Genomic DNA, 27,165 nt, shown 5'->3' on the forward strand with positions numbered 1-27,165 from the left:
TTTTCCCCTTAGAGGTAAGATGTTTTTCTCCTGTGGCTTCTTTCAAGACTTTTCTTTGGTTTGGCTTTCAGGGGTTATGAAGATGTATCTTGGCATAGATTGCTTGGGGTTTATCCTCTTTGGTATTCATACAGCTTCTTGAATCTGTAGGATTATATCTCTCGTCAAACTTGAGCAGCTTTCAACCACTGTTTCTTCAAGGACTCTTTCAGCCTTCCCCATCTGGGACTTTGTCCATCGTGTGGTCTCTAATTGGAAGATACAGCTCACTGAGTCTGCACAAAGAGGGATTCTGAAATCTCTTCCTGGCTTCATCGGGGTGAATTTTCTATGGTCCTTATAGATAAAATAGTTTCCTATCTCACCTTAGTCTTCTCTTAATAATTTTAAAGCTTTCATAGATTGGATCACTTACTAATTATTTCAGATTACTTTTGGGGAACAAAAAACTTACAAGATTCTAAAAATATCCATTAAGAATTTATATTGTCATACAAACCTTCAATTTGCTTGGGAAAATGGGAATAGTTAAAATATTAATATTTTACATCCTGGAACATGCTTTTTTGTTCATTGCTGGTGCTGCTGCTGTGTCACTTCAGTCGTGTCCAACTCTGTGCGACCCCATGGACTACAGCCTATCAGACTCCTCTGTCCATGGGATTTTCCAGGCAAGAGGAATGGAGTGTGGTGCCAGTGCCTTCTCCGCTGTTCACTGCTACAAGTGTAATTTTAGAGTATATTGCTTGGTAAAGTTTTATGATCTTATTTCTAGCTTTTACATATTTCTCTTTAAAGTTATTTCTTGATTTTTTTTTTGTTTTGCTATTTGAATTTGACCTTATCAGGTGATACCATGAAATTAATTGTTTTTTATACATATTTATATTGTACTTACCATTTTATGAAACTTCTAATTTATGCTAGCTTTTTCAGCAGGATTTTGTCTCTTTCAGAATGTTTCTCATATATTTTATGCTTCCTACCATAGGTTCCCATATTTTGCTATGAAAAAGTTAAAGCATATTCTGAAAGATGGCTAATAAATACAGTTTCCCACCCTCAATAATTTTGGGAAATGTCACATCTTAATTCCCCACTTGCTGATTCACAATTCACCACATCAAATTGGCCTTGAGATGTCTGGCTTTAAACAGTCTTGTTTAACCTTGCCTAATCCGATATTCTCCATTTGCAAGTCATACGCATCAAAAACCGATGGAAATCCTGCATAAATTGGATTTAAGAGGAAAAAGGCAGTTATTAATCTTAAAATATACAGAGGTCTTTCAAAGTCATTCAAAAAACTATGAACTCCCTGCTAGAGAAAAATGGGCAGCTAACAGGAGTAGCACCAATGACCGATATACCATTTTCCTCAGTCAGATTAACAAAGCAGACCGTGATGGTATCCAGCATTGCCTCTCTTTCGCATGCTCTGTGGATATAGTGGAGAGACTCGCCTTGCACTGAAATTTAAAGTGAAAGTGAAAGTGAAGTTGCTCAGCCATGTCCAGTTCTTTGCGACACCATGGACTGTAGCCTATGAGGCTCCTCTGTCCATGGGATTTTCCATGCAAGAGTCCTGGAGTGGGTTGCCATTCCCTTCTCCAGGGGATCTTCCCAACCCAGGGATGGAACCTGGGTCTCCTGCATTGCAGACAAACGCTTTACCGTCTGAGCCACCAGGAAGTTCTATATAATTGCTTGTCATCCTGGCCGCCCATCCCAGGACGGGGAGCCATCTGCCTTGCATTCTGCTCTGTGAGCATCAGTCCGTCTGCTCCGCTGCCTTCTCAGCGATCTCTCCGGTGTTCTTATTCTAATTCCTGATGCCTGTCTGGATTGACCGATGATCTCACCAGCCAGAGTGTCTGCTGGGTGTAAGGTGAAGGTTTAGCTGCAGTCCCTGTGCACGGGACAGGTGGATGTAAACCATTTCCTAGCTACCAGCACTCTGAGAAAGAGTGGGAAGGATGCAAGACAGAGAAAGAGACCAACTAATCATTTCTTAGTTCCGTGGTGTCTGGGGATGATAAACCCCTGGGGCTTCCCTAGTGACTCGGTCCTTTAAAAGCCCTCCTGCCAATGCAAGAGACATGAATTTGATCCCCGAGTCAAGAAGATTCACTGGAGGAGGGAATGGCAACCCACTCCAGGACTCTTGCCTGGGAAATGCCATGGGCAGAGAAGCCTGGTGGAATGTAGTCCATGGGATCACAAGAGTTAGACACGACTGAAGGACTAAACCACCCCCATGGAGTCACAAGTTTTGGATAGGACCGAGGGACTAAATCACCACCACCACAAGGAAACTCTATGACGCTGATGCACAACTTCCATTTCTTATAAGCTTCCTTGGTGTAAAACAGGAGGTACTCTCTGCCTTTCTGGAGAACAGGAGATGAGGCGGTTTAAAAATACCCGCGACCTTTGATCCATGATGAATTACCCAGAACGAGATTCAGAGACGTCACCCACAGTTCAGGTCAAGATAAGTCACAACACTGTTATCTGGAATAGCAAGGGGAAACTCCGCAGTGCTCAATAATAAGGAAACATTAATTATAAAAGATGAAAATCTGGTAAAATGTATGAATTATGATATTTGCAGAGGTTACACAATTATGTAGGTCAGCGGTCAGCAAACTTTTTCTGTAAGAAGCCAGATAGTATGAATAAATACTTCAGGCTTTGAGGATCATAGAGTCTCCATCACAATTTTCCAACTGCCCTTATGGGGTCAAAAGCAATCACAGTCAGTGTGAAAGGAATATGAGTGACTGTGTTCCAATAAAATTCATGTAGAGACACTGAAATCTGAATTTCATATTTTTTTGATGCGTCCTAAAATACCTTTTTTTTTTTTTTTCAAGCATTCACTCTTAGCTTGAAAACTGCACCCAAAAAAGGTTCTGGTCAGTATTCCCATGGGTTTCTGTTTGTTCTTTCCTGTTACAGCTAATAAAAGTCATGCTTTTGAATGTTACTTTACATGAGAAAACACTCACAACAAAATATGGATTTGAAAAAAAGTACAGCGTAAAATCGCTTTTAGAATGTGCCCCCCATTTTGTAAAATTAAAGGCATACAAAAAGGACTTGAAAGAAATACCCACAAAACATTAAAATGCTTTTCTTGTTAGGGTGGACTTTGCGTGATTTTTATTCCCTTTGTATGCTCTTCCGTATTTGCTAAGTGCTTCACAGTGAGTGCGTGTTATCCTTATAAAAAGTAACATTACTTTGAAAAATGCTCTTCTAAACAATTGTTCTCAAGCTGGTTCTTTCTCCTGGCATTTTAAGGATTCATTTTCCATACTCTGTATTTATTCCCACTCTGTCACTTGTTCTCTTCTTTCGGGGATGTTTGTCTTCTGTTTTGAGAACTTCCTTCAAATGTTTCCTTACTCACTCTTTTCCTGTTTTCCCCCTCTCTCTCTTCTCAATGATCTTTCTCATGTGTGACATTTTTCAAAGTCATTCTGAGCCCAAAGGGGGAAAATATTAAGCATATTCATGATACTGGAACTACGCTTTCAAACACCACTGATTTAATTTTAACATTTAGGGGATCAAGAGATTGCTCAATGTTGTGACCGTGATGTTTTCAACAGAAAATTAAATATGAATTTAGAGATTTAATTAAATGATTAAAAATGGATTTCTCCTGAATGTGCACTGACCCCCACAAAGTCCATCGGGCCACGGTTCCCTTATTCAAGGTGGAAGATGACTGGCTTTAAGTAGGTCCCCCTTCTCTTGCTGTGTGGTCTTCCTCTACTGCAAACCCATGTGCCCCTCAGTCTTGCTCCCCAGGGAAAGTCTTCTTAGAATATGCTTCATAACCAATTAGAATATAGACTTACAGTCCAGGCAGTTGTATCCGGGACATTCAGAAGTTTCCTAGTCAAGACGCAAAGCTGGTGGTTTCCACGGCCAGTGGTTTCTGAGGACCTGCTTGGGAACAGACACTGTTCCAAGGATGAGAAATTCATGGCTGCACTCCTGGGTGTGTATCTGGACAAGGCACTAACTCGAAAAGATGCGTGCACCTCTCTGTTCTTAGCAGCACTATTTACAGTATCCAGGACATGGGAGTCACCTAGATATTCATCAGCAGAGAAATGGATACAGAAGAATTGGTGCATAGATACCGCCGAGTATGACTCAGTCATAAAAAGGAACAGAATTGTGCCACTGGCAGCAACATGGACCTAGAGATCATCACAGTAAGTGAAGTAAGTCAGAAAGAGATAAATACCGTATGATATCACTTCAGTGTGCAGTAATGGGAAACAAAAACTCCTATGGTCCGCTCTCTGCCAGCTCTCTGCTCTCTGTCATGGCTTGAGACTGTCAGTTCAGTTCAGTCGCTCAGTCGTGTCCGACTCTTTGTGACCCCATGAATCGCAGCACGCCAGGCCTCCCTGTCCATCACCAACTCCCAGAGTTCACTCAGACTCACGTCCATCGAGTCAGTGATGCCATCCAGCCATCTCATCCTCTGTCGTCCCCTTCTCCTCCTGGCCTCAATCTTTCCCAGCATCAGGGTCTTTCCCAGTGAGTCAGCTCTTTGCATCAGGTGGCCAAAGTACTGGAGTTTCAGCTTTAGCATCATTCCTTCCAAAGAAATCCCAGGGCTGATCTCCTTCAGAATGGACTGGTTGGATCTCCTTGAAGTCCAAGGGACTCTCAAGAGTCTGCTCCAACACCACAGTTCAAAAGCATCAATTCTTTGGCTCTCAGCCTTCTTCACAGTCCAACTCTCACATCCATACATGACCACAGGAAAAACCATAGCCTTGACTAGACAGACCTTTGTAGGCAAAGTAATGTCTCTGCTTTCAATATGCTATCTAGGTTGGTCATAACTTTCCTTCCAAGGAGCAAGCGTCTTTTAATTTGATGGCTGCAGTCACCATCTGTAGTGATTTTGGAGCCCCAAAAAACAAAGTCTAACACTGTTTCCACTGTTTCCCCATCTATTTCCCGTGAAGTGGTGGGACCGGATGCCATGATCTTCGTTTTCTGAATGTTGAGCTTTAGCCAAGTTTTTCACTCTCCACTTTCACTTTCATCAAGAGGCTTTTGAGTTCCTCTTCACTTTCTGCCATAAGGGTGGTGTCATCTGCATATCTGAGGTTATTGATATTTCTCCCGGCAATCTTGATTCCAGCTTGTTTCTTCCAGTCCAGCGTTTCTCATGATGTAGTCTGCATATAAGTTAAATAAGCAGGATGACAATATACAGCCTTGACGTACTCCTTTTCCTATTTGGAACCAGTCTGTTGTTCCATGTACAGTTCTAACTATTGCTTCCTGTCCTGCATACAGATTTCTCAAGAGGCAGGTCATGTGGTCTGGTATTCCCATGTCTTTCAGAATTTTCCACAGTTTATTGTGATCCACACAGTCAAAGGCTTTGGCATAGTCAATAAAGCAGAAAGGTGTTTTTCTGGAACTCTCTTGCTTTTTCCATGATCCAGTGGATGTTGGCAATTTGATCTCTGGTTCCTCTGCCTTTTCTAAAACCAGCTTGAACATCAGGAAGTTCACGGTTCACATATTGCTGAAGCCTGGCTTGGAGAATTTTGAGCGTTACTTTACTAGCGTGTGAGATGAGAGCACTTGTGTGGTAGTTTGAACATTCTTTGGCATTGCCTTTCTTTGGGATTGGAATGAAAACTGACCTTTTCCAGTCCTGTGGCCCCTGCTGAGTTTTCCAAATTTGCTGGCATATTGAGTGCAGGACTTTCACAGCATCATCTTTTGGGATTTGAACAAAATCCATACATTGACATCCTAAGCCCAGTGTGATGGTATCAAGAGGTGAGGCTCTTGGCAGGTGCTTTGGTCATGAGGGTGGAGCCCCATGAATGCGTTTAGCATCTTTATAAAGGGACCCCAGAGAGCTCCCCCCACCTTGGGATGACACAGCCAGAAGATACAGGCTCTAAACTAGGAAGAGAGCCCTCATCGGCTCTCACCCATGTGCCATCATCTTGAACTTCCCAGAACTAGGAGAGAGCAATTTCTATTGTTCTAACCTCCCCAGTTTGCGGCAATTCGCTTCCACTGCTGGAACAAGCTGAGACTCCCAGGAAAACCAGTGTTCCCTCGTTCCAGTCCAGAGGCCCAGGAAACAGATTGGACAGTTGCTAAGGGCAGGAGTAGGGGGTGGCCAGGCTAAAGCAGAGAGAGGGAAGTTCCCCTCCCGCAGCCTCCTCTTCTGTCCTTGTCGTCAGGGGACTGGACGAAGCTCACTCACATTGGAGGAGGCATCTGCTTCCAGAAACCCTTACAGAAACAGCTCTTACACTCAAGAATTAGTCCATCTAGTCAAAGCTAGGGTTTTTCCAGTTGTCATGTATGGATGTGAGAGTTGGACTATAAAGAAAGCTGACCACTGAATAATTGATGCTTTTGCACTGTGGTGTTGGAGAAGACTCTTGAGAGTCCCTTGGACTGCAAGGAGATCTAACCAGTCAATCCTAAAGGAGATCAATCCTGAATAGTCATTGGAAGGACTAATGCTGAAGCTGAAATTCCAATCCTTTGGCCACCTGATGTGAAGAACTGACTCATTGGAAAAGACCCTGATGCTGGGAAAGATGGAAGGCGTGAAGAGAAGGGGACGACAGAGGATGAGATGGTTGGATGGCATCACCAACTCAAAGGACATGAGTTTGAGCAAACTCCAGGAGTTGGCAATGGACAGGGAGACCTGGTGTGCTGCAGTCCATGGAGTCCCAAAGAGTTGGACATGACTGAGCGACTGAATTGAACTAAACAGTTGGATAGGTGGAATGTGTCCACCAGAGTCCTGACAGACTGGTCATGTTGGATCTACCTCATTCCTGGGTTGAGAACGCTCCTTCAAGTCTCCATCAACCCACAGGGATATCACCTTTCTTATATTCCATCCCAATGCTTATGGCTCTTCAAGATGATTAAAAACCACAGTGGGATGGTTTGGGGCAGAGCCTCCGGAACTCAGAAGGAATACAATTGTTCATCACAGTCAACCCAAGGACTAGGGAGTGGAATGCATTTACTCCCAGGGGTAGCAGGCAGGACCGATGAGCATGTTAGACTCCAATGAACACGGTAGACCTGCTCTCTCCACCAGGAGAGAATAGTTCCTGAATGTGGAACCTGTCTTGCTGGTGCTCTGAATTGAATTCCCTTTGCAGAAATGTCCAGTCGCCTGGCAGTCGGATCCACCAGCCTCCAGTAATTCACCTAGGGAACATAAAGGAATAATAGACGATTCAACAGAGTGGAGCAATACGGGAGGATCACTGAGACAGGAGCTTCTGTCGACACCTTACTGTGTTTCTTCTGAATGGATGTCAGGGGGCTACTGGACACTGAGAGCTCCCAGGCCCTTGGACGAGAGATGCCCGTGTTGCCGTGGCAACCCAGGAGGCGTGCGCACCATCACCGACCTTGCCGGCAGCACTGCTGTCCATAGGCTGGTGAAGGTCAGTAGTTATGTTAGCAGTACTCATGCATCTGCAGGTTGCACATTGAACTCTCTTGGGGGGAAGTGTCTGAAACCTATGAAAGGAATTCATCAGAAAAGGATGAAAGCAAAGGAGGAAATTACCCGTGGATTGAAATGTCAGCACACTCCATGCCTCCAGCATACTCCATTCAGGAAATCAGTTCCTGACTGTTCATTGGAAGGACTGACGCTGAAGCTGAAGCTGCAATAATTTGCCCACCTGATGCAAAGAGCCGACTCACTGGAAAAGACCGTGATGCTGGGAAAGATTGAAGGCAGGAGGAGAAGGGGACGACAGAGGAGGAGATGATTGGATGGCATCACTGACTCGATGGATATGAGTTTGAGCAAACTCTGGGAGTTGATGATGGACAGGGAATCATGGCATGCTGCGGGCCATGGGGTTGTGAAGAGTCGGACACAACTGAGCAACTGAGCTCAACTGATACCCCATGCTGGTGGGTCTCAGCGAGGAGCAATTGTTTCCTCAGTGGCCATCTGGAAATGTCTGGATTCATTTTGATCGTCACAGCTGGGGAGAGGGCAGTGGAGTTGCTGGTCTCTGTTTCCCATGGGTCAGTGTTGCTAAACCTCTTAAGACAGCTGTCTACAAAAAAGGGATTGTGCGTGCATCTGTGCATGCTCAGTCGCTTCAGTCGTGCCCGACTGTGACCCCATGGACTGTAGCCCACCAAGCTCCTCTGTCCATGGGATTCTCTAGGCAAGACGACTGGAACAGGTTGCCACACCCTCCTCCAGGGGATCTTCCCCATCCAGGGATCAAACTTGCCTCTCCTGATGAAAAAGGAATGATCTGGTCCCAAATGTCAATAGTTCTGAAATTGATTAACCATGTTCTGAACAAAGAAGAGCTCTTTGTGAAAACCAATTATAAATCCCCTGGAGGAGGAAATGGCAGCCCACTCCAGTATTCTTGCCTGGGAAAATCCTGTGGACACAGGAACCTGCTGGGCTATAGTCCACAGGGCCGCAAAGAGTCAGGCACTACTGAATGACTGACACATTGGTGATATGGGAAACCCCAAAAGAAGGGATCAGTGCACTGACCCAGCTCATGAGAGGACAAGCAAGTCTTAGGCTCTGATCAACTGAAAACATACGAGCATCTCTAAAGTCATGGACTTCCCTCGTAGCTCAGTTGGTAAAGGATCTGCTTGCAGGGCAGGAGACCCCTATTTGATTCCTGAGTTGGGAAGATCCCCTGGAGAAGGGATAGGCTATCCCACTCCAGGATTCTTGGGCTTCCCTTATGGCTCAGCTGGTAAAGAATCCACCCACAACGACAGAGACCTGGGTTCGAGCCCTGGGTTGGGAAGATGCCCCCTGGAGAAGGGAAAGGCTACCCACTTCAGTATTCTGGCCTGAAGAATTCCAAGCACTGTATACTCCATGGGGAAGCAAAGATTCAGACACGACTGAGCGACTTTTCACTTTCACAGTTACCCTCCAGAGTCAGAGCTGCTGTCTGGGCAGGATGCTTGCAGAGGAGAGCACTTTTCACATCCACGTCATCTATCCTGCGTGGCAGCTGTGAACACCTTTCTCTGGACAGAACTCTCTCCTTGCAATTGCTGTGGGATGCTTGTCTTTGGGACCAGCCACTTAAGCTAGGATGGCAGCTGCACAGCTTGACTCCCCCGCAGCTGTGTCCTCAGGGTGGTCCATGTCACGCAGCACATGCAATTTCATCCTGCTCACTGCCACGTCTCCCAGTCAACTTGACGGTGCAGCTTCCCAGTGCCTTTGCCCAGAGCCCCCGTAATCACCTGACTGCTGTCTCATCCATCCTTTGTCTGACTTGGAGCTGGTGGGCCCCCGGGGGCTCACCTTTCACCCAGGTAGATGGATGCTCCTCTCGCATTTTGTTTGTGAGGCTCCCCTTGCTCTACAAGGATCGATTCGAAGCATGGTAGAAAACCCACGGCACGTCTGTGTCATGCTCACATGGCCCCTCATTTCATTTCACCTTGATCCTATAAAGGACACTTAGCTTTGGATGCCGGCCAAGCAGACGATGAGCTTGTGTGCAGCGTCTGCTCTCGTCTGGTGACTGCTTAACCGAGATGGCTTGACGCTGTGATTTTTTTGTTTTTAAGGATAGATATTTATCTAAGAGCTTAGTGTGTGGTCTTGGCCATCTTTAAATCGACACAATTATTTGCCCAAAGCCGTTCATGTGAGAACGTGCCTCTCAGAAAATCCCTCTCAGCGGTAGAGAAAAATAGCTCTTGATTATCCACAAAGAGTTTCTCCCAGAACGTAAAAAAGGTATCCATCTTGAGAACTGACAGCATCTCGTTTAACTGAGACAACTCAGTGGCAGAAGTGTCGGATGTCCTCAGAGACCGAGTAAATTGAGTTGAGGGCTGGTGGAGCTCAGAAAAGACAGTCCTACGGGCTCACTTGTTCAGAACAGGTCCTGCCTGTCATCAGCTGAGAACTAACCACTTTTTGAAACTTAAAATTTATACTTTGGGGATTCATACGCATGTGCCCATCAGCTGTCAAGCACCGTCAGTCCCTGTTATTTATCGAAAACTCCATGTCTCATTTTGAGGATCTGCAATTTCCTGTATCAGCTTGTTCAGATTTTATAATTCATACATCCAAATAAAATAGCCTGGGACTTCCCTGGCAGTCCAGTGGTTAAGACTTTACCTTTCAACGCAGGAGGCATGAGTTGGATTCCTGATCAGGGAACTAAGATCCCCCATGTGCTAAGTTGCTGCAGTCGTGTCTGACTCTGTGACTCTATGGACGGGGGCCCACCAGGCTCCTCTGTCCATAGGATTCTGTGGGCAAGAAGACTGGAGTGGGTTACCATGCCCTCCTCCGGGGGATCTTCCCAACCCAGGGATTGAACTTGGGTCTCCTGTGACTCCTGCTTTGCAGACAGATTCTTTACCACTGAGCCATCAGGAAAGCCCAACATGAAAGTGAAAGTGAAGTCCCTCAGTCGTGTCCAACTCTTTGCGACCCCATGGACTGTAGCCCACCAGGCTCCTCTGTCCAAGGGATTCTCCAGGCAAGAAGACTGGAGTGGGTTGGCATTTCCTTCTCCAGAGGATCTTCCCGACCCAGGGATTGAACCTGGGTCTCCTGCATTGTAGGCAGACGCTTTACGGTCTGAGGGAAGTCCTTTACCACTAGGGAAGTGCAACATGACTTGTCCACCCCCTCCCCCCAAAAAAAGAAAGAAATGAGACACACACACACAAAGACAGAATAAATATTTTAACAAATCATTAAAGAGTTTTTAAAAATGGTCCACATTGAAAAAAAGTTTAAAATTACATAAAATAGCTATAATCCATTGCATCTCTTGGGATTCCCTGGTGGCTCAGACAGTAAAGAGTCTGACCCTGCAATGCAGGAGATCCGGGTTCAATCCCTGGGTTGGGAATATCCCCTGGAGGAGAGCATGGCAGCCCACTGAGTATTCTTGCCTGGAAAATTCCAGGAACACAAGAGCCTGGTGTGCTACAGTCCATGGGGTCACAAAGTGTCAGACACGACTGAGTGACTTCACTTTATTGTATCTCTTGTGAAGGCATTTATCACATTTGTCATTTCTCCTTGAGTTTTCTTCCCGGAAAAACAGTTTATCTCTGTTGCTGATGAGTTTGGGCCTCATCTGTGTTTTCTACTCTCTGACTGGTTCATGTTAGCCTTGCTGCCCTTCCCAACCTCCTATTTCCAATGAAAAGGTTCTTTCCTTCAGTTCTGAGCCCAGGTTTACCAATTGCTGTAATCCATTCTTATCTCATTCCTCTGCCCTATAATTTCTTGAGCCATGGCAGAAACCACCATCCTGCTTCTCCACCTCTAACCACCCAAGGTCAGGGGGGAATTTGTATCCTGCCACTTCCTTTGGGTTTCCCTCATAGCTCAGTTGGTAAAGAATCTGCCTGCAATGCAGGAGACCCTGATTCGATTCCCTGGTTGGGAAGATCCGATGAAGAAGGGATAAGCTACCCACTCCAGCATTCTTGGGCTTCCCTGGTGGTTCAGCTGCTAAAGAATCCACCTACAATGCAGGAGACCTGGGTTTGATCCCTGGGCTGGGAACGTCCTCTGGAGAAGGGAAAGGCTACCCACTCCAGGATTCTGGCCTGGAGAATCCCATGGACTATACAGTCCATGGGGTCGCAAAGAGTCAGACATGACTGAGCGACCTTCACTCATTTCTTTTACTTCTGACTCAGAAGGACCCCCAGGCCATCAGCAATCCTCACACACCCATGGCCTTTCAGGTATCCCAGATCTTCATCACCTTGCTTCCTTTGCAGTTCCTTTGCCTTCCTCTAAGTTGAGTGCACTCCTTGCCTCTGAAAAGAACGTGGGATGCCTCAGGATGAGCTTGCTCCGCACTTTGCTGCTATGTCTGACCCTTGTCCAGTAACCTGCAACTGTTTCCATGTGAACTTATCCCCTCTGGTCTCATGGATGAATTCCCTCCAGTGAAATAGTTTGAGTAGAGGGATAAAGACAAACCTGCATGCCTGCTGGTGAAGCAGGGAAGGTCAGGAAATGAGCAAAAGAATTGCAGATTACCCTGTTGGAACTATGGATGAGAGAGAAAAAATGTACCATCTGGAGAGGGAAGAAGATATGAGAAGAGGGAAGGAGTTTGCTGAAGTTCATGTCCATTGAGTTGGTGATGCCATCCAACCAAATCCTCCTCTATCACCCTCTTCTCCACCTGCCCTCAACCTTCCCCAGCATCAGGGTCTTTTCCAATGAGTCAGCTCTTCACATCAGGTGGCCAAAGTATTGGAGCTTCAACTTCAGCATCCATCTTTCCAATGAATATTCAGGGTTGATTTCCTTTAGGATTGACTGACTTGGTCTCCTTGCAGTCCAAGTGACTCTCAAGAGTCTTCTCCAGCATCTCAGTTCAAAAGCATCAACACTTTCAAAGTGAGGTCACTTCATTCGTGTCGGACTCTTTGTGACCCCATGGACTGTAGCCCACCAGGCTCCTCTGTCCATGGGATTCTCCAGGCAAGAATAGTGGAGTGGCTTGCCATTTCCTCCTCCAGGAGATCTTCCCAACTGAAGAATCCATCTCAAGTCTCCTGCATTGGCAGATGGATTCTTTATCGTCTGAGCCACCGGAGTTGATGCTTGACCATAATTCTTCTTCTCTAAACCTCTCTCGAGGCTTCAGAAACACCAACTCTGCTTCTGCTTAAGTGCTCACTAAATTCCTCCTCCTGTAAAAATATCTTGCATAATTTATAAGTTTTCACCGGTAAAATATGACTCACACAAACATGGGGATTTCTGGGGTAAGAAGCAACAAGAAGTACCCATCTAAGCATCTCTGATAATGAGCTTTCTGTGTCTGATGCCTCTTAAAGTGAGATGAAAGGTCGCCCTTCTATCTTGAAAAATGATGGACCCTCAAAAAGCTTCTCCTTACCTAGTGAGAATTTTGGCTTCATGCTGCGTTACTTCTTTTTTCTCTTTAAAGGAAGCATTCTGTGTTTTCATTGCTAAAGTATTGATGAGCAAGCTGTTTACTAAATAAACTCGTAGAATGGAGAGCTGGAGGAGGTAATTAGGAAAACATGACGAGGGACCAAAATATTCCTCCATCACCAGCTTCTGTGACTTCTTTATGGGAATCCAGAGAGCTTGTAAAGGGGTTTGCGAAGCGAGTCAGGAAGAGAAATCATGAAGAACAGCAGGTATGGATTCCATTTTCCTCCTCTTCTTCCCATGTGTGAAGGACACAGCACGCTTTCTTGAGGTTTTTGCGCTCCACTGGTAGCCTTGCTGTTGTGTCACTAACCTGGAAACTCCCCAGGATGTCGCGGAGACAGGATCTCCATGTCCCCTGCGGGCCTCCCTGTTGAAGTAGCTACTGGGTTAATTACAAAACCTCAACCGATGTGAGTGAGTGTGCCTGGAAGGCCCGTGGCTCATCTCACAGTTGGCATGGAGACCTCCCCGTGACGTCCTTGACAGTTTACATTTAATTGTCGCTTTGAAGGAAACGCAAAAGCCCACCCCTTCCCAGCAGGGCAAGCAGCAGTCACGGATTCCAACAGAGAAATCCAGCTGCCTGCAGTCAGCCAAGTCAGCAACCCTCACCTGGTACCCCATGTGTGGAAAATACCACATCCGTACCACATGTGGGAGCCGATCAGGGAAGAGACAATGTGTGTCGTCTTTGATTGTAAATAGCACACCTGCCTGTATGCACACCCACACACACACACCCACACCCACACACACACACATCCACAGACACACACACAATGCCTTTGGTGACCAAGGCTCCCCAGGAGATGCAATCACTCAGAACACCTCCAACGTGATGATCACTTTCTTTCCAGGTTCCCTCCCTTTTACACGTGTTATGTTTGGGAAGCTGGGACCAAGCCCTGTGCTCACGGAGGGTTCTGGGCTCCAACAGTACATTTGCACTCATTCCCTGCATGTCGCCTTGACCTTGTTAAGCACCCTGATGAAAGGAGCCACCAACATCAAGAGGCATGCCTCCCAATCGCTTCACCCAATCTCACTGGTTCGAGCTGTGCCCTTGTAATGTCGTGCATATGTTAAATCGCTTCAGTCGTGTCCGACTGAAGCCCACCAGGCTCCTCTGTCCATGGGGATTCTCCAGGCAGGAATGCTGGAGTGGGATGCCATGCCCTCCTCTGGGGCTGTTTAATGTCAGGACTTATTGGTCATGACTTATACCGGACTCAGGCTTCTGCCATCTGCCTGTGCTTTAGTCTGTAGCTCGTTTCATGATCAAATCTCATGCCTCGAGGCCAAAATTATTGCTGCAAGAAAAGGAGAAGAAAAAAATTATGCGTGTCATCTCTGTGGTCCCCAGCCAGACTGACAGGGCAATTTTCACAGTGTGGTGAGAGGTTCCAGTGTAAGGGATGATGCTAGTAACTCCTCTTGTTCATTTCCTTCCAAGATGTAGGAAGGTGATTCTTTTTTTTTGTTTTTTTTTTTGTTTTTAATATTTCTTTCTTTCTTTGGTTGCTCTGGGTCTTCATGAAAACTCTTAGTTGTGGCATGTGGGATCCAGTTCCCTGACCAGGCATCAAACCCTGGGCTCCCTGCCTTGGGGGCATAGAGGCTTAGCCGCAACCAGCAGGGAGGTCTCATGCAAGCTGATTCTTATGTGGCTCGTTGGAGGACATGTGTACTTGCAGAAATAGCTCGTGAAAAGGATCACTTCCCTCGTCATAAGCAAAGCCATCGTGCAAACAAAATATGGAACATGGATGGACCTAACACTCAACCCTCAAAGGAAACTCATCATGGTTTGTTTGCTGTTTCAGGGACCTCAACGCTCACCCCTTTATTAACTGTCCACCATGAATGAGACACTAAAGTTCTTCCTCTCTGCAGATTTCCCTAGCAGTCCCCTTTCCATCTGACTTCAGTTGCTACCATCACCTCTCTAGACTGTCGAGGTCTAAGCCCCACACCCTTCCCCCTTGCCCCTTGTTCTTTCATCAAATCAGCTCCATCTCACCAATGCCCAGTCCCAGCTCAATCTTCTGATGAAAGGGGAAAAGCATCATTATCAAGAAGTAACCTTCCTTGGTTTTTCGTATCCCCTGCAGAATGATAGATATCTGCCTCCGCTCTTCTCTCAGGTCTCCAGGGAACCAGTATGGACCAAATCCATCCTTTCCCCCTCTCTCTCACCAGCAACCTTTTAAAGAAGAACAAGAATGTCTATAAATGAACGAGTTCCCCATGCGTCCCAATGTGGTTGACAAACACCATCTGTCAGTGTTATCCAGTTTTAGCATCTTCTGCACTCACGTTCACAACTCTCACCTCCTGCTTATTTCTGAACCTACCCTACGTCTGTTGTTACCGTTCAGTCTCAGATATTGGCAAGGTCAGTCATCAGTGACCTTCTACACACAAGCATAATGACCTCTCTTAGGGCATATTTCTGGGCTTCCCTGGTGGCTCCCTGGTAAAGAATTCGCCTGCCAATGGAGGAGACATGGGTTCAATCCCTGGTTCGGGAAGAGCCCCTGGAGAAGAAAACAGCAACCCACTGCAGTATTCTTGCCTGGAGAATCCCACGGACAGAGGAGCCTGGTGGGCTACGGTCCGTGGGGTTGCAAAGAGTCGGACACAACTGAGCGATTAAAACAAGTACAAGGGCATATTGCTACCTGGTCTCAGTGCATGCGTTATGTGATTATACGTGATCACAGAGTGGACACTTGTTTTTCTTTTTTTTTTTTAAAGTGTCTTTCTCTTTTGGAAAGGAGTTAGCACTCTTTCTTGTTCAAGCAACAAGCTCTTCTAGAATTTCTTGTGTGTGTGTGTGTGTTTTTGTCCAAGCACCGCCTGGAGAGGCAGTGTGGAGCCCTGAGGGACACAGAACGATGAGTCCATTCAGGGGTGTTTACCAGAGTCCCGTCTGCACTGTTACATGAGCAGTGGGTACCCAGGATGTGAATATTCGAGACTGAAGAATCATTCTGGCGACGGTAACAGAGCCACGGTTGTGCAGTAAGGCTCTGCATGAACGCGTTAGGGTTCAACATAAAAAGAAGCTTGCAGGAAACCCAAGCAAGCTTCTGATCTCACGCTGAAGATGACGGAAGCATGTCTCTGGTAAGGAGATGCTTCTCGTGTAACTGAAAGTGGGGTCCCTCTGCTCTTGTCTCAGAAGCCATTAGAGAGGACAGGTTGGTAGAAAGGAAAGTGTATTTTGGATGCTGGCAACCACAGGGGAAAGGGCTAAGGGGATACTGCTGTTGAGAGACCAAGTTCCCCATCACCGCTAGTCACGGGGCAAGAGATTTTACAGGCAGAAGCGAGGGGGGTGCATGCAGAAATACTGCAGTCAGCTCTGGCGGTCATGTTGAAGGAGGCCACCCGTGGTCTGATCAGTGTCATCTTGATTCTTGTAAGTACGGTTGGTCTTCCCTTCCAGGGTGGGTTTGCTCCCGTTTGCTTGAGGCCAGTTCTCAAATGATGTCCGCTTATGTCTTGGTGTCAGTCTGGTCCTCGAGTAGTTAACTTCTGCACCTGCTGGGGGTTTCAGTATCTACGAGACAGCTTGCAGGACATGGCTCAGAATATCGTCCGTAGCCCTGGAGGAAGAGCTAGACGTGCTCGTCTGTGCTTCATGCCTAAACGCTTTAGTCTTGCTGAACTGTTTTCCTGTTTCTGCTTTTTTTTTTTTTTTTACACTTCTCTCAAGTTGAAACTTACTCTTTGGCTGAAGTTTTTCCACAGACAAGAGACAGGTGGAGGATATGGGGGACAAACTCCATTTCAGTTTGGGTCCCCAAATCCAACTTACACTCCACAGAGTGTCTGCTTGGTCCTGACCTTTGACCTGGGTGTCCAGTTGACAAGACTGGGGTTCTTGTTTGTGCACAGCTTTTTTCCAGAGGAGTCCCCCAGAGCCATCCTCCCAGGCACATATCCTGATATCTACAGGCAGCCTCTTCCAAAACAGACGGCAGAGCTGAGCTTCCCTCCATGGTTTTCCCCTTCCTTGTCAGTCTGCTGGGCTGAAGGACACGGGACAACCTACCATGATTTTCATGCACCGTCTCCACACACATTTTTCTCTTGCACTCTCTGCCACTCGTTCTGCAGATTTTAAGATGTGAGTCTAAAAATAAAGACGTGTGAAGATTCAATCACCACTGTTCTTTTATTTAAAGCTCTGGACAATTACTGAGGAAAAAAAAAAAAAACCCGAGGGATGAAAAATAGAGATTAGAAAAATTGAATAAGAAAGTCATTATGTACAATACATCATTTGGTATATGGTGCACTGCGATCTTGAATTTTAATAATGAGTCAGAGAATTGTTAGGATTTTTACCGAGTATTATGACCCTGTAAAATTATTCCCATAAGGGCAGTTTCCTAAGTACCTCAGAGATTAAACTTATACTTAAACATACCTTTCTAAAGCGGATATTGTTTCCTATGTATTTTAAAATGATTATGGCTGTCTAATTAACATGAGCCAATGATCAGTATGCTCGTCACTAATTGGATAATCCTCCAAAATGATTCATGCAGTTAATTGGACAGCAACTCCGTAATGTCTCTTTGTATCATCTAAAGAGTATTTAAATATTGACAAATGTCTCATGCATATGTATGTACCTGAAAAGGTCAAGATGACTCAGAAGATGGCAGCTTACTACTTGAGAATGAGGTTGAAACAAATACATGCAATGCGCTTCTCCAGTCCACAGGTCAGACACACAAGTGAAAGCACATGCACTGACTCCGTACTGGATCCAGTGGGAAATCTAACATCCAACCTGGTGAACGGTGAAGTCGCTCAGTCGTGTCTGACTCTTTGCGACCCCATGGACTGTAGCCTACCAGGCTCCTCCGTCCATGGGATTTTCCAGGCAATAGTACTGGAGTGGATTGCCATTTCCTTCTCCAGGGACCTTCCCAAACTAGGGATCAAACCCGGGTCTCCCACATTGTAGACAGACACTTAACCGTCTGAGCCACCAGGGGAGTCACCCAGCTTGGGGCACCCTTAAATCATTTATTCATTCATGCATTACAAAAAAGCCTGCAATACAGGAAACCCAGGTTTGATCCCTGGGTCAGGAAGATTCCTTGGAGAAGGGAATGGCAACCCATTCCAGTATTTGCCAGGAGAATTTCATGGACAGAGGAGCCTGATGGGCTACAGTCCATGGGGTCGCAAAGACTCGGACATGATTGAGCAACTAACACTTTCACTTTTTATGTGTCAATGAAGGTGAGGTACTGAGGAGTGAGAAAGGAGACAATCCCAATCTCAAGCCACTTACCATCCTCAGGAAAGCAATGGAGAACTTAAATGCAGGCATGGGGATTGAATTTGTTGTCTGAGGTCAATACTTTCCATTTACAATAGAGTTTAAAGGATTGGAGTGCAACCCTGTTCTTTCAAGATCTGTATGGGTGCCCGCTCAGTCATGTCCAGCTCTTTGTGACCCCATGGACACTAATGGCCCACCAGGCTCCTCTGTCCATGGGATTTCCCAGGCAAGAACACCAGAGTGGGTTTCCATTTCCTTCTCCGGGGGATCTTCCAGACACAGGGACAGAACCTCCATCTTCCGTGTCTCCTGCATGGGCAGGTGGATTCTTTACCAACTGTGCCAACTGGGGTACCTCAGGGCCATTAAGCTCCTATGTCCTGAGTATCTCTGCTGATTCCTGAAGGATGAGTGAGAGTCCTTCCCGATGTATGAGGTTGGCAATGTCGTCCCTGGCACAGGGACCAGCAGTGACCAGCATAGGGTCTAGAGGGAGCCACTTACTGGCGTGTGGCCACGTAGGAGTCACCAAGCTACAGACCAGAGAGCTAAGAATGGTGCTCACGTTGATAAGTGGTTGAAAAAGTCAGAAGAAGACGAGCGTTTTTGTGACACATGAAGATTATACAAAACTCAAATTTCAGTGTCCATCAGTGACACTTTATTGGGAGGCAGCCATCTGCATGGTCTTATCTCATTTGTGATGTCAAGGACTATGTTCACGCTACAGCAACAGAGTTGATTGGTAGTAATAGTGACCATGTGGTCCTGTCTGTCCCCGGACAGAAAAAAAATTTGCTGATCCCTGGACTTGCAGGGATCACATCCATGTGAGTGGGCAGAGGTGAGCCATAAAGGTGAGCCCCAGATGGTGCAGAGTCTTGCAGGGAGACCAGGAAATTGGATTTTATTATCTGCCGATTGAAAGACATGGAAAGCAGGGAAGTAAGTCTATTATCGAGAATGAACATTTTAGGAAGCTCGCTTGGGTGGACCCGTGAGTGAAGATCTGAGTAGGAAAGCCAGGATGGAGTTAGGGAGGTGTGGCAGTAACCTCGCCAGGAGCAAAAGAAGAATCTGTGTGTAGGCAGTGACCACCTCCAACCGTGGAGGGAGGGATAAACAAGACAGAGTAGAATATTCCCAGAACAGTTTTGTGTGTTGGCCAGTGATACCATTGTCTTCCGGTTACCTGGACACCCTTGAATACTGTCTGTTACACCTGGAGGGGCAGACTCAACCTGCATATGAACAGATTTGATGATTGGAGTGGAGACAGTTCGTGGGCCATTCCCATTGTCTCTGCACCCACTTCTACATGCCACAAGCTGTTCACTGCTCGCTCAGATGGTAAAGAATCTGCTTGCAATGCAGGAGGTCCAGGTTCAATCCCTGGGTCGGGGAGATCCCCTGGAGAAGGGAACGGTAACCGACTCCAGGATTCTTGCCTGGAGAATGCAGAGGAGAGGACAGAGGAGCCTGTGGGGCTACAGTCCATGGGGTCGCAAAGGGTCAGACACGCCTGAATGCGTTTCACTCAGTCATTCATTTCATGCCACACATTGCTCGCTGTCAATACCCCTGCTTGTCTTCTTGGAGTGTCTTTCTCGCCATGGGAGGCATGCCGGGACCAAGTACAGGACAGCCAGACGTTCTAGAGAGATGCTGGCCTTGTCGGCATCCCTCAGACCATGACATATGAGGTGAATACATACCCTGCCTCCTTCTCCATCCATCAGGTGGGATGAGTCTGGAGTGTGTCTTTCAGATAGTTTACTGGGCTTCTGTTATCCGCAGGGTTGGCTGCCCTGAGAAGCCATCCCTGTTTTTGTTTTCTTTTTGCAACAAGTGATACATCCAACTGCTCAGTTCATAGTGGTCTTTGGCCAGACGGCATGGAACAGCAAAAGGAAGTCCAGATTTGGTGTAAGGAGATGACTTGCGGGGGGCTCAGACAGTAAAGAATCCACCTGCAATGCAAGAGACCCAGATTCCATCCCTGGGTCGGGAAGATTCCCCTGGAGGAGGAAATGGCCACCCACTCCAGTATTCTTGCCTGGAGAATCCCGTGTTCAGAGGAGCCTGGCGGGCTACAGTCCCTGGGGTCACAGAGTCGGAGACGACTGAGCGACTAACACTTTCCCTTTGCGCTGCACCCACAAATAGTCCATTTAGACCAAGAGGACATCGCTCACACATGTAGGATGTTTGCAGGAATGCATGCTTACGTGCCTAGCAAAAGCATCGCCAAGGCTAAATGCCTCAGAGGTCCCCATCCCCAAATCCCTCAGCCCTTCACATCCTCTCCTGGGTAAACTGAAAGGCTTGGCCTCCTTAACACTGAATGACATTTTATCATCAAAAATCAGTGCATCCCTCAGGAGCACAAAGTCAAAGCAGTAAGATTCGTATTCTAAGTTATGCATAGTGTGGACATGTACACACATGTGCTGAAAGAGTGAAACACCCGCCCCAAGACACACACACACACACACACACACAGAGCTTGGAAAATGGTCCCATGAAAACGCAACCACCACAGTAACCATCTGTAGATCTGTTTCTCCTTAATCCTGAAGGCTAAGCTGTCGGGATTCAACTCAGCTCTTAGGGACCCACGAAAGCAGCAGCCCATGACATCCGGGAGACGGTTGTCACCAATGTGTCTAAAAAATAAATCCCCTGGTCGTTTTCAGGAAGAGAGCCCTCTGCGTCATCTCCACGGAGGTGCAGGACTCGACTCGTCTTTTCCCGATTTTTGAAAGCAGCCAATTTAAGGATATCTGACTTTGCTCCTGAGTGAAAGCTCTTGTGTTTCAGCTTCCTTATTTCTTTAAACATTTCCTTATTAGCCCTTATTTCTTAGGAACTTGGTTCCTAAGAAACTTAGAGTTAGGGTTAGCAGAACTTGGTTCTCTTGAGTCTGTGTTAGAGGTAGGAAAAACTTTCCTGTACAGGGGCAAATAATAAATATTTTGCCTTTCTGACCCACACAGTCCATGTCACATATACTTCTGTTCCAGACAGTATCTATGTGAACAGGTATGATCAAATGCTAATAAAACGTTATTTATTAAAAAAAAAAACAGACAGTGTAGCCTGGGACTGCAGTTTGCTGAGCCTGCTTTAAATTAACTTACCTAATATCTGAATCAGAAGAGAGATTTGCTAGTTAATTCAATAAATCCACTTATATCATCTCCCTGATACTTATCTAGAGTCTACCATACATCAACCTGAAAAATACAAGACAGAAATTTGTCTATTAGCATGCAGAATTCCATTTTGAAGAGGGGGAAAAACAGGCATGAAAGCAAGTTGATGTCAGGGCTCTACTGGTTTTTAAAAACTTCAAGATGAACCATGGAATGTATGTATATATGCATGTGTGTATGTATATATGTGGGGCTTCCCTGGTGGCTTAGCAGTAAAAAAATCCCATCTGTCAATACACAGGAGACACAAATTCCATCCCTGGGTTGGGAAGATCCCCTGGAGGAGGAAATGGCAGCCCACTCCAGTATTCTTGCCTGGAAAATCCCTTGAGCAGTGGAGCCTGGGGGGCTACAGTCCCTGGGGTTGCAGGAGTCGGACGCGAATGAGTGACTAAACAGGAATAAAAAATGCATGTATGTATCATATCTACCTAGACTGTGCTGTGCTGTGCTTAGTCGCTCAGTCGTGCCCGGCTCTTTGCAAACCCTTGGACTGTAGCCCACCAGGCTCCTCTGTTCATGGAATTCTCCAGGCAAGAAGACTGGACTGGGTTGCCATGCCCTCCTCCAGGGGATCTTCCCCACCCAGGGAATGAACCTGTGTCTCCTGCACTGCAGGCGGATTCTTTCCTGCCCGAGCCACCTAGTGGACGCCCCACTAGTGAGTACTGGACACTAAAACACTCCCCAGAGGGTGGCTGAGTATTCCGTTGCAGCCCGGCTTCACATGTTGCGAAACCCACTGGTACAGCATGACTGTAAGCACAGCAGATAACTAAGCCACAAGTATTTGGAGGAGAGAGGATGTCAGTATGTACATAAATCACATTAAATATTATTTTTAAAATTTATTATATTTTTATTGAATGATAAGGATGAGATGGTTGGATGGCATCACTGACTCGATGGACATGAGTGTGAGTAAACTCCGGGAGTTGGTGATGGACAGGGAGGCCTGGCGTGCTGCAGTCCATGGGGTCACAAAGAGTCAGACACGACCGAGCGACTGAATTGAACCGAATTGCTTTACTGAACTTTGTTGTTTTCTGCCAAACCTCAACATGAATCAGCCATAGGTATACATAAAGAGTATTAATAGGGCTGCTCATATTTTTCTTCATCCTACCTGCTTTTTCTGGGGTTTCTCAGCATCACTGACATTTAGGCTGGATTCTTTATTTATTTTTTTATGTTTTACAGCTCTTTACTATGGGAAAAGAAGCCAAATACAAAACAATGTGAAAGAATACCGAAATGAACACCATATGCACACAATTTAAATTCAAAATTGTTAATGTTTGCGTTCCTTTGGTGTAGGTATCACATGTGCTCTTGGTTTTTGCTCTGCTATTTGCAATCAAGTTATAGACACCCAGTACTTTAATAGGTTTCTCCTACAGACAACGACATGCGTGTGTGCGTGCGTATGTGCTCAGTCACTTCAGTCATGTCCAACTTTTTGTGACCCTGTGGACTGTCCTCTGTCCATGGGATTCTCCAGGCAAGAATACTGGAGTGGGTTGCCATGCCCTCCTCCAGGGGATCTTCCACATCCAGGGATGGAACTAGCATCTCTTAAGCCTCCTGAATTGGCAGGCAGGTTCTTTACCACTGGCACCGTCTGGGAAGCCCAGTTCAGTTGCTCAGTCGTGTCCAACTCTTTGCCACCCCATGGACTCCAGCGTGCCAGGCTTCCCTGTCCATCACCATCTCCCGGAGCTTGCTCAAACTCACGTCCATCACGTCCATGATGCCATCCAATCATTCCCTCATTTGGGAAGCCCAGATAAGGACATATTCCTACATAATCAGACTTTAATATGTATCTTTGACATGCCTACATAATGACAATAGCCTTGTTATAGCTAAGATAATCATGTAATAATTCATAATGTGATCTAGTATCCATACTTCCGTAATACGATCTAATACCCAGTTTCGTCTGCAGCGTCTTCATCTTGTGGGGCCGTCCTGTGCGCGGTGGGACATTGGGCAGGGTCCCTGCTGTCCCCCCCACCGCACAACACTAGTACTCCCACCCCTCAGTTTGTAAAGATCAGAAAGGTACCCAGAAGGGCTCTGTCGCCTCCCGCTGACAACCCCTTGGGACCTCTACAGACAGTGGACTGTCCACAAACACAAAAGCAGAGTCGGGAGGTCCCTGGTCAGACAGGCACAGCCACGTGAGGACCTCCTCTTGGGCCGCCAGCCAGTCGTCTGCCGTTTCCAGAAGATGACGTGGCATCTTGGCATGTGGAGATGCCCTGTCGGCCCACACGCGTGATTTCACTGACGAACCCACCCTTCGGTACTGATGAAGTTTAGTTCCAAACCCTTAAGGAGCAAAGACCTTGGACCCAACCTCAACACCGAGCATGTCCTTAAAACTTATCAGATCACTAACTCAGCTCTCACAGACACAATTCAGGAAGGAAAGGAGTATGCAAATAGGTGCTTCCCCTTGTTCTCAAAAACTGCTAATTGCTCCCCCCACGAACCTCCTAAAGGCACTTGTGTGTGTGCGAGAGGTGGTGATTCAGCCCAGGTGTTTCCACTACTCAGCACTCTCTTCCTTCCTTCCACACACCACCTTCAGACTGTCAGTTACAGTCCAAAGTGGCAAAAAAAAAAAAAAAAAGAATGTGCGAGAGTCTGGCAGTTACTCAGGGACTCATGAAGGCAGTAACCAAATTCCCAGAGTTTGGGACAAAGTACGTCAGCTTCTGCATTGTTGATGCTTGGGGTTGGGTAGTTCTCTGTGCCGGGGACTGCCCTGTGGTCTGTAGGGCATCGAACTGCGTCCCTGGACTCTAGGATATGTGTGTGCTCAGTTGCCTCTGACTCTTTGCGACTCCACGAACTGTAGCCCTCCAGGCTCCTCTGTCCATGGGGTTCTCCAGGCAAGAATACTGGAGTGGGTTGCTGTCTGCTTCTCCAGGGGATCTTCCCAACCCAGGAGCCACCTAGGAAGCTCAGACTCTAGGATATAGTAGGATGCTAATTAGGTTATGGCAACCATGAATTGCCATCTCGGCAAGGAGATCCAACAAGTCCATCCTAAAGGAAATCAGTCCTGCATATTCACTGGAAGGACTGATGCTGAAACTCCAATACTTTAGCCACCTGATGTGAAGTATTGACTCATTTGAAAAGACCCTGATGTTGGGAAAGATTGAAGGCGGGAGGTGAAGGGGACGACAGAGGATGAGATGGTTGGAAGGCATCATTGACTCCATCGAAATGAGTTTGACGAAGCTCCAGGAGTTGGTGATGGACAGGGAAGCCTGGCGTGCTGCAGTCCATGGGGTTGGAAACAGTCGCATGTGACTGAACTGAACCATGAATATCTCCTGACATTGCATAGTATCCCTGGAAAGGGGAATCCCCCCAGCTGAGTATAATGGCTTGTGGCAGGGGTCCCCAGCCTCCCAGATCTCATGCCTGATGACGTGAGGTGGAGCTGATGTCATAATAATAGAAATAAGTAGTAGTTAGTAGTAGTTAAGTCACTAAGTCGTGTCTGACTCTTGTGACCCCATGGACTGCCAGGCTCTTCTGTTCATGGGATTCTCCAGGCAAGAATACTGGAGTGGGTTGCCATTTCCTTCTCCAGAGGATCTTCCTGACCCAGCAGTCGAACCCAGGTCTCCTGCATTGCAGGCAGATTCTTTACTGACTGAACTATGAGGGAATGGGATGCACCTGAATATTCAGAAACCATCCCCTCCCCACCCTGCCCCAGTCCGTGGAAAAATTGTCTTCCACAAAACTTGTCCCTGGTGCAAAAAAGTTGGGGATCACTGGTTTAAGAGATAAATTCTTACTGAAAAGGAAGGACACTGACATGAAACATTTGGGGAAGGGCCTGATTGGAACTTTCAAAAAGACTTCCGCCTGGGTCTCACCCTTGGGACTTTGGAAATAATTGTCTGGGGTTAAGCTTGAGTACAGGGTTTTTCAAAACTTCTGGTTTGATTGTAATACACAGACAGGCCTGAGAGTCTCCAGATCTGGGAAAAGATAATCATGACCTGATTTCAAAGGAAGCTTCACCAGCGCTCTCATAAGTCAGTATACCACCTGATCCCACTGGATGGTTGACCACGTTGCATCATGGTTTGATAACCTGTAGAACTCTTGTGGTACAGTTGGTAAAGAACCCACCTTCCAGTTCAGGAGACATAAGAGAGGTGGGTTCCATCCTTGGGTGGGGAAGAGCCCCTGGAGGAGGGCATGGCAACCCACTCTAGTATTCTTGCCTGGAGAATCCCATGGACAGAGGAGCCTAGTGGGCCCCACTCCATGGGGTTGCAAAGAGTCGGACACCACTGAGCACACACACAGAACCCTTGTTAGTCTGGGGACAGATGCCAGTCCTTAGTACTGTTTTGTCCACAGGTTGAAGAAGACATGGTGGGCTGGCAGATGAAAATGCATCAGCCACCCTTTGAGAGTCCACTTTCTAGAACTTGCCCTGGTTTCCCAGGCTGTCATGATGGAATGTTCATCCACTCTCCATCGCATGTCCCATCTATTGAACTTTCACAATCTACCCAGAAGATGACCTCTTCTCATGATGACCTCCACTGTTCTTCTAGAAACTTCCACCATTATCTCCCTCAGGATAATAAAAATCATTGCTACTAATTGGTATATGTTCAGTTCAGCTCAGTTGCTCAGTCATGTCCGACTCTTTGTGACTCCATGGACTAGAGCACACCAGGCCTCCCTGTCCATTACCAACTCCTGGAGCTTGCTCAAACTCATGTCCATCGAGTCGGTGATGCCATCCAACCATCTCATCCTCTGCCGTCCCCTTCTCCTCCTGCCTTCAATCTTTCCCAGCATCAGGGTCTTTTCAAACGAGTCAGCTCTTCTCATCAGGTGGCCAAAGGATTGGAGTTTCAGCTTCTGCATCAGTCCTTGCAGTGAATAATCAGGACTGATTTCCTTTAGGATGGACTGGTTGGATCTCCTTGAAGTCCAAGGGACTCTCAAGAGTCTTCTCCAACACCATAGTTCAAAAGCATCAATTCTTTGGCGCTCAGCTTTCTTTATAGTCCAACTCTCGCATCCATACATGACTACTGGAAAAACCATAGCCTTGACTAGACAGACCTTTGTTGGCAAAGTAATGTCTCTGCTTTTTAATACGCTGTCTAGGTTGGTCATAGCTTTTCTTCATATAATACATTATTATATGTATTATTATATTAATACATTATTTGTACATAATTAAAGTATATTTACACAGTTACTTCTCCTCTGTCTCCTGTTTCTTTTTTTCTTATTTGATTACCACTAGCGTCACTACAGGGGCTTCCCAGGTGGCTTAACGGTAAAGCATCTGCCTGCAAATATAGGAGACGTGGGTTTGATCCCTGAGTTGGCAAGATCCCCTGGAGGAGGGCATGGCAACCCACTCCAGTCTTCTTGCCTGGAGAGTCCCATGGACAGAGGAGCCTGGTGGGCTAGTCCATGTGGTCTCAAAGAGTCGGGCATGACTTAGCAGCTAAATGGCGATGCAGTCAAATTACCACAAGCTTGGGGTGGGTGCCTTAAAACCAACAGAAATTTATTCTCTAACATTTCATAAGGCTAAAAGTCAGAAATCAAGGTGTCTC

The 27,165-nt window shown here is 46.5% G+C and overlaps 1 long non-coding RNA gene across 1 annotated transcript in view; it reads left to right on the forward strand.

Annotated features, from left to right (window-relative positions):
• The first annotated feature begins 15,963 nt into the window (after positions 1-15,963).
• The window catches only part of LOC133242922 (uncharacterized), a 46,551-nt gene continuing 35,349 nt past the window's right edge, over positions 15,964-27,165 (forward strand). The window contains exon 1 of the long non-coding RNA XR_009734921.1: positions 15,964-16,147. This is a non-coding gene — a long non-coding RNA (uncharacterized LOC133242922). The remainder of the gene's footprint in view (positions 16,148-27,165) is intronic.

Source organism: Bos javanicus, chromosome X (genome assembly GCF_032452875.1).
Source record: "Bos javanicus breed banteng chromosome X, ARS-OSU_banteng_1.0, whole genome shotgun sequence".
Taxonomy (NCBI): domain Eukaryota; kingdom Metazoa; phylum Chordata; class Mammalia; order Artiodactyla; family Bovidae; genus Bos; species Bos javanicus.